At 34.9% G+C, this 5680-nt stretch overlaps 1 pseudogene across 1 annotated transcript; it reads right to left on the reverse strand.

The window, feature by feature from the left end:
• Window positions 1-1896: 1896 nt before the first annotated feature.
• LOC308495114 (small ribosomal subunit protein eS1-like) lies at window positions 1897-4192 on the reverse strand (annotated as a pseudogene). The gene is made up of 2 exons: window positions 4147-4192; window positions 1897-2667 (listed from the first exon to the last, which is right to left on the reverse strand). The product of its transcript is annotated as a small ribosomal subunit protein eS1-like (transcript).
• Window positions 4193-5680: the final 1488 nt, after the last annotated feature.

The raw sequence follows: 5680 nt of genomic DNA on the forward strand, positions 1-5680 counted from the left end.
AGTGAGGTCAGGAGGCAGAATATGGGGTGGACAACAGAGATACGGAGGGAAAAAGGGACCATAAAAACTTTCATTCATTTATCTATTAAATTGCTTCATTCTCCCATGAAGAAAAGAGAGGGTTTCAAATATATGGTGATGGAAGGAAGAACTGACTCTGGGTGGTGAATACACAGTGGGATTTATAGATGACGTAATACAGAATTGTACACCTGAAATCTATGTAATTTTACTAACAAATGTCACCCCAATAAATTAAAAAAAAAAGAAAAAAAGAGAGGGTTATATCATCTGTTCTCTCCAACATGTTCCATTCATGCCTCTCATTCTCCAAGAAGTCCTGTTTGAGTTGAGAGAGCTGTGGGAATGGTGTCCTATGGAGAATGTAGTTCTTTATTTATGATCTCTGCTAATGAAAGAAAAAAGAATTCCTAAGAGTATCCAGAAACAGATCTCTCGCTCATGGGTACATGACAGGAAGTGAGACCAAGGTATCTTTCCGTAGACCAGAAAATTTACATAAAATGGATATAATTGCAAAACAGCAACAACTAAAATTATTTTGTATTAGTTATGGTATGGGCTAATCAGTTATTTCTTTGTTTTACAAATTAAGAAAATAATTCTAATAGCAATCGTGTGGCTATTATGAGAAAGGAGAATTCACTGATTTAGATCTGATGCTGACATCACACAAGTTTTATATCTTCTATTTCATGGATGTTACAAGTTGCAATAACAACAATAACAAAGAAAACAAAACCCCAAACTTTTGAAGAAAGGTGCACCCCATGAACTGAAATTAGTTTTAGGAAGCTGATACTCTATTATGTTCTCAGTCAGAGCGTTGAAAGCTATGATGAAAACACAAGAAACCATGATGAAAATTCAGTTGATTTTAGTGTCAGGAAGAAATGAATAGAGACTGCAGTAAGACAAGGAAATGTGTCAAAGGATTGAATATTGCAGACTAAAATTCAGTCTTAGAAATAATGAAGTGTAGTGATAGTATTGCAGAAACTGAATCTGTCACATGGAGGACAAATCTAGGACACCTACCCTGAATACAGAATAACAGAAAAAGACAATTACAAACCACAAGGTAAGACATGAGATCGAATGAGAAAATTTATGTTCCTAAGGAGGAGATCAAAACCAAAGGATTGAAAGAAAATCAATACAAGATATAATTTAAGAAAACATTCTACAACTGAAGAAAAGTTTGACTTCTAAGACGAAGTGTTTACTAAGAAAAATACCTCATCTTCTCCTAGTGAATTTGTAAAACATTTCAAGGAAAAATGAATAATTCTAAAATTGAGGAGACAGAAAATGATTCTTTTACTCCAAGGAATGAAAAATGACCCTTGGAACCTCTGCAATAATAAGTACAGAGTAGAGTAAAATTCACTATATATATATATATCTTTTAAACATCACCAACGGGTTTGATTTGTCACTGTGAAAAGTCTGAATTTTATTTATTTATTTATTTTTATTTTTTATTATTTTCAGGTGTACAAAACAATGTAATACACATTTATCATTTAGGTACCTCACACAGTGATAATCCCTTTCCCCCCATCTACTACCCCTCTGACATCGCATGCAGCCATTACATTTCCACTGTGTCTATTCCTAATGGTGTACTGCACTTCTTGTAACTATATATATATATATATATATATATATATATATATATATATATGTATATATATATATAATTGTAGTTGACATTTATTATTGTTCAGCTTCAGCTTCAAGTGTACAGTGCAGTGATCAGGCATCCACATCTTCCCCGAGGTGGTCTCCCTAATGAGACAAGTGTCCATTCGATACCCTACAAAATCTTTACAATATTATGGATTACATTCCCCAAATTGAAAAGTCTGAATTTTAAACAGATTCTTGGACTGGGGGCTAACAGCATCAGCTCTTTCAACTTTAGCACCTATCTTACCCCTAGTAGCTTTTCCAGAACTGCCACCTTCCCCATGAAGCTCCATGATATTTCCCAATTCAAACTTGGACTTCTTCAGCATTTTGACTTTTCTAACAAAGACATTATGGAGCGGATAAATAGATCGGCAAGCCTTTTCTATGTCTTTTCCAATGCTATCTGGAATCAATTTATTGACCACTTCTTTCAAGTCATTTGCCTGCACCTCTCAGGTCATGATTTCCATCATCTTCTGCCGGATTTGGCGGACCTGTTGATGCTGAGCATAATCTGAATCTGATGGTTGCATTTTTTAGTAAAACTAACACAGCATAGACGAAGCAAATAACCTTTGATAGTCTTTACATCCCCATGAGCTTCAGTCATGGTCTGCCATTTTTTTGATCATGGAGCACATTTTATCAAGGGTAAGATCCATGCCATGGAAATTAGTCAGGCATGTTTGCCCTGAACATCCTCAGTAACTAACTTGAATTTCCTAAATGCAACTTCATCATTCTGCAGATTAGCTAGGCTCACTTCAACAACACGACCCTTGAGACCATCAGATGCAATTTTGGGTTCTCGTGACCAATTTTTTCCAATATTTTTTATATTGAACATAGCTGGTGCTTTCACATCATACCCATCTTTCTTAGAAAATGGGTCAACCACTTTTTTCTTGGCTCCCTTCTTGCTACCTTTCGTAAGGTGCTTATTCTTGCTGACTCAGAGATCCAAAAGGGCAAAATTCACACTATTTTGCGAGAGAAAGGAAGTAAAAATTTCTATGCCAGCTGGTTTGTCAGTCATGTTTGTAGGGCGGAGAAAGTGAACCACCCATGTTCTCTCATAAGAAACACTTGAAGATATATTCTATGAATTATTTGTGAATTTATGAATTAAATATTTAATGATAGCTATCTGTAGTACAATTATTACAGTCAGACACTATGCTAGGCACTCAGGATGAAAAGATGGGCCAAATTTCATAAAGTACTATAAAGTGATACTTGAACTGATGCAGTGCTGGAGAGCGTGTAACTAAGAGACAGGACCCACAGAGGGAATCAAGGAAACCTGAGACAGTTTTCATTGAGTAGAGAACTACAGTATGAATAGGAGTAATTAAAGTCATTAGGATAAAAGGGAAACCATATTCAAAGATCCTGGAAAGGGAGTAACCACGACATGGTCCTGGAACTGAAAGAAACCAGTGTGATTATAGAGAGGATCATAGTGTCACATGACATCTGGGAAGTGGCAGGAGCCAGAGCATGCATGGCCTCATAGGCCATATTAACATTTTTGGTCTTTATCTGAAAAGCATAGGAACCCATTGATTGATTTAAGGTGTGTGTGTGTGGGGGGGGGGGACATGTTCAGATTCATATTTTTAAAAGTTCACACTGCTTGAGTATTGAGGAATTGATTAAAAGGGAACAATTTAAACAATATGGATAATAGGGAAACAATCTATGGTATTATTTTATTTGCACACCTTCAGAGATGGCGAATTAGAGTAGTGATAATGGCGATGGCAAAAGTAGACATCTTAAAGATGTGCTGGACTGAAAACTAGGTTTTTGATGTGTGCAATTTATTGGACATTAATGCTTCTCACTAAGATAAAACATGTTAGAAGAGGTGGGTTGCATGTTGGTGAGAAGGTTACATGTACAATGTGGGGAATTTTTAGGTGGTGTATCCTTTGAGACACTTAAATGAAAATCTCAAATTTCCAGAAAGCAGTTGGGTCTGCATTTCTGAGGAGAGTTCTCAGACAGAGATACAAGTCTGTGAATTATAACATGTGGGATTTATTAAAAACTTTGAAACTGGATAGGACAGAGGAAAGAGCTCACAAATATATAAGCCTGGTAAAGAGGAACTGGTTCTAAGCCCTGAAAGCAGTTAAAAATTAAACTAAGAATAACTGTTTTTGTAAACATAATTTCAAAAAAGAATTCCTTATGAGAAGTTATGTAGTAAATGGCTTTAATAAGATGGAGGTTTATTTTTTCTCACCTAAAATAAGTTCTACGTGTATGCAATCCAGGACTGGTTTGGTAGTTTCAAGGTATCGTCATCCTTAGCAAGTGATTTTGATTCTCAAGTTCTCTGGTTCCAAGATTTCTGCTGTAGGCCTAATTTAATGTCCTTATTCCAGGTAGGAAAAGGAAGATGGAAAACACTAGGAAATTTACCTGATTTATGATCCATCTCATTGTTTACTCCTGGGTGCAAGGGCATTGGGATATGGAGTTTGGGGCTGGGCGCATTGTACTTTCTGTTGACAAAGGAGAGAATAGACATTGGGGAGGCCACTAGCTGTCTCTGCTATAAATGTACTATGGGGAAATCACTCTCATATACTAAGTTTATAGAATACAGTATACAGACTTTCTGAATGAAATTTTGGCAAATTATATTCAAATATTTAAAATGTTTCTACACTTTTGACAGGGCGTTTTCACTCTTAGAAAGTTATTCTAATGAAACAAAGTAATTCTGTCTCACCAAGCAGACTTGGAAAGTTTACAGCTATGGTCATCTTGATATTTAGGTTGGAAACAATCCAAGTGTCAAGAAGACCAGTCAAAGTTGTGGAGGCTCTGGATATCAACTAATTGTTTCTTGAATAGGGTATGGAATACAGTTATGCCCTTTAAGATAATTCAAATAGGAGCTCCTGGTCCCATTATTTTAATAATAAAGATTAAGCAGGTATGTCAAAGTTAAGCCTTTCACTTAAGTTTTGGTATCCTATACTCTGGTCAACTTTCCCCAAATAATCTATTATTTCACTCTCACTTGTCCAATGCTGTATAGCCTACTGCCAACTAAATATTGTATGTTGATTGATCTGGTGTGTTATCATTATTGGAAACAAGTAAGCCTTATCATCACCTATTATATTTAGTGTTGTCATTCAAAAATTTCATGTCCTGATCAATAATGAATATGATACTTGGTTCATTCTTCATCTTACAAAACCAGTTGAAATTTCTTTCTTCCTACACATGGTGAGAGACCACCAGTTGTAATCAATTTTTTTCTGTAGGATTTTAATTTTCCTTAGCAGATTGGCTTACATAACAAATACTGAGAAAGGTAAAAATTTACTGTTCATAAAAAGATAATTTCTTAACAGAAAAGGAATATTATATATTACACTCCCTTATTAAAGTTAACTAATAAAGTAAATAAAACTTACTATACCGCCTTTCATTTGGATTATAACTTTCTTATTAAACTTCATATTAAATTTTCTTCTTATAATTACAGAGTCATGCTTTTATTCACAGGCTCACCTTATTCCAAATAATTACAGTAGTATTTTCTCTGTTACGTGTATATTGTCAAAACTTAGACCATGAGAATCCTTTTTAACTAAGCTCATTTGTCCTTGCACTATCCACGCCATCTTTGAAATCCTCTTCACTTTTGGGCTGCCAAATATGTTTCGGGTCACGGGATCAGCTATTATCCAAGAAGTGCCAGTTCTTTTCTTTTTACAAAGGAAGAGAAAATGTATTAGAAACTAAATTTTGGGCACTGAGGGCTGCATATCAGATTTAGTATGGTAGATAGGATGAGATTAATGCTGGGTGAAATTCTGGCTAGAACTAGAAAAGATACTACTTTTTAAAAGGCCATGAGTTCATAATATTTACTGTTTAGTTTTATTAACTCTGTATTTTTTTAACTTTAATAATGTATTTTATTTAACCTACTAGA

This window comes from Rhinolophus hipposideros (genome assembly GCF_964194185.1).
Source record: "Rhinolophus hipposideros genome assembly, chromosome: X".
NCBI lineage: Eukaryota > Metazoa > Chordata > Mammalia > Chiroptera > Rhinolophidae > Rhinolophus > Rhinolophus hipposideros.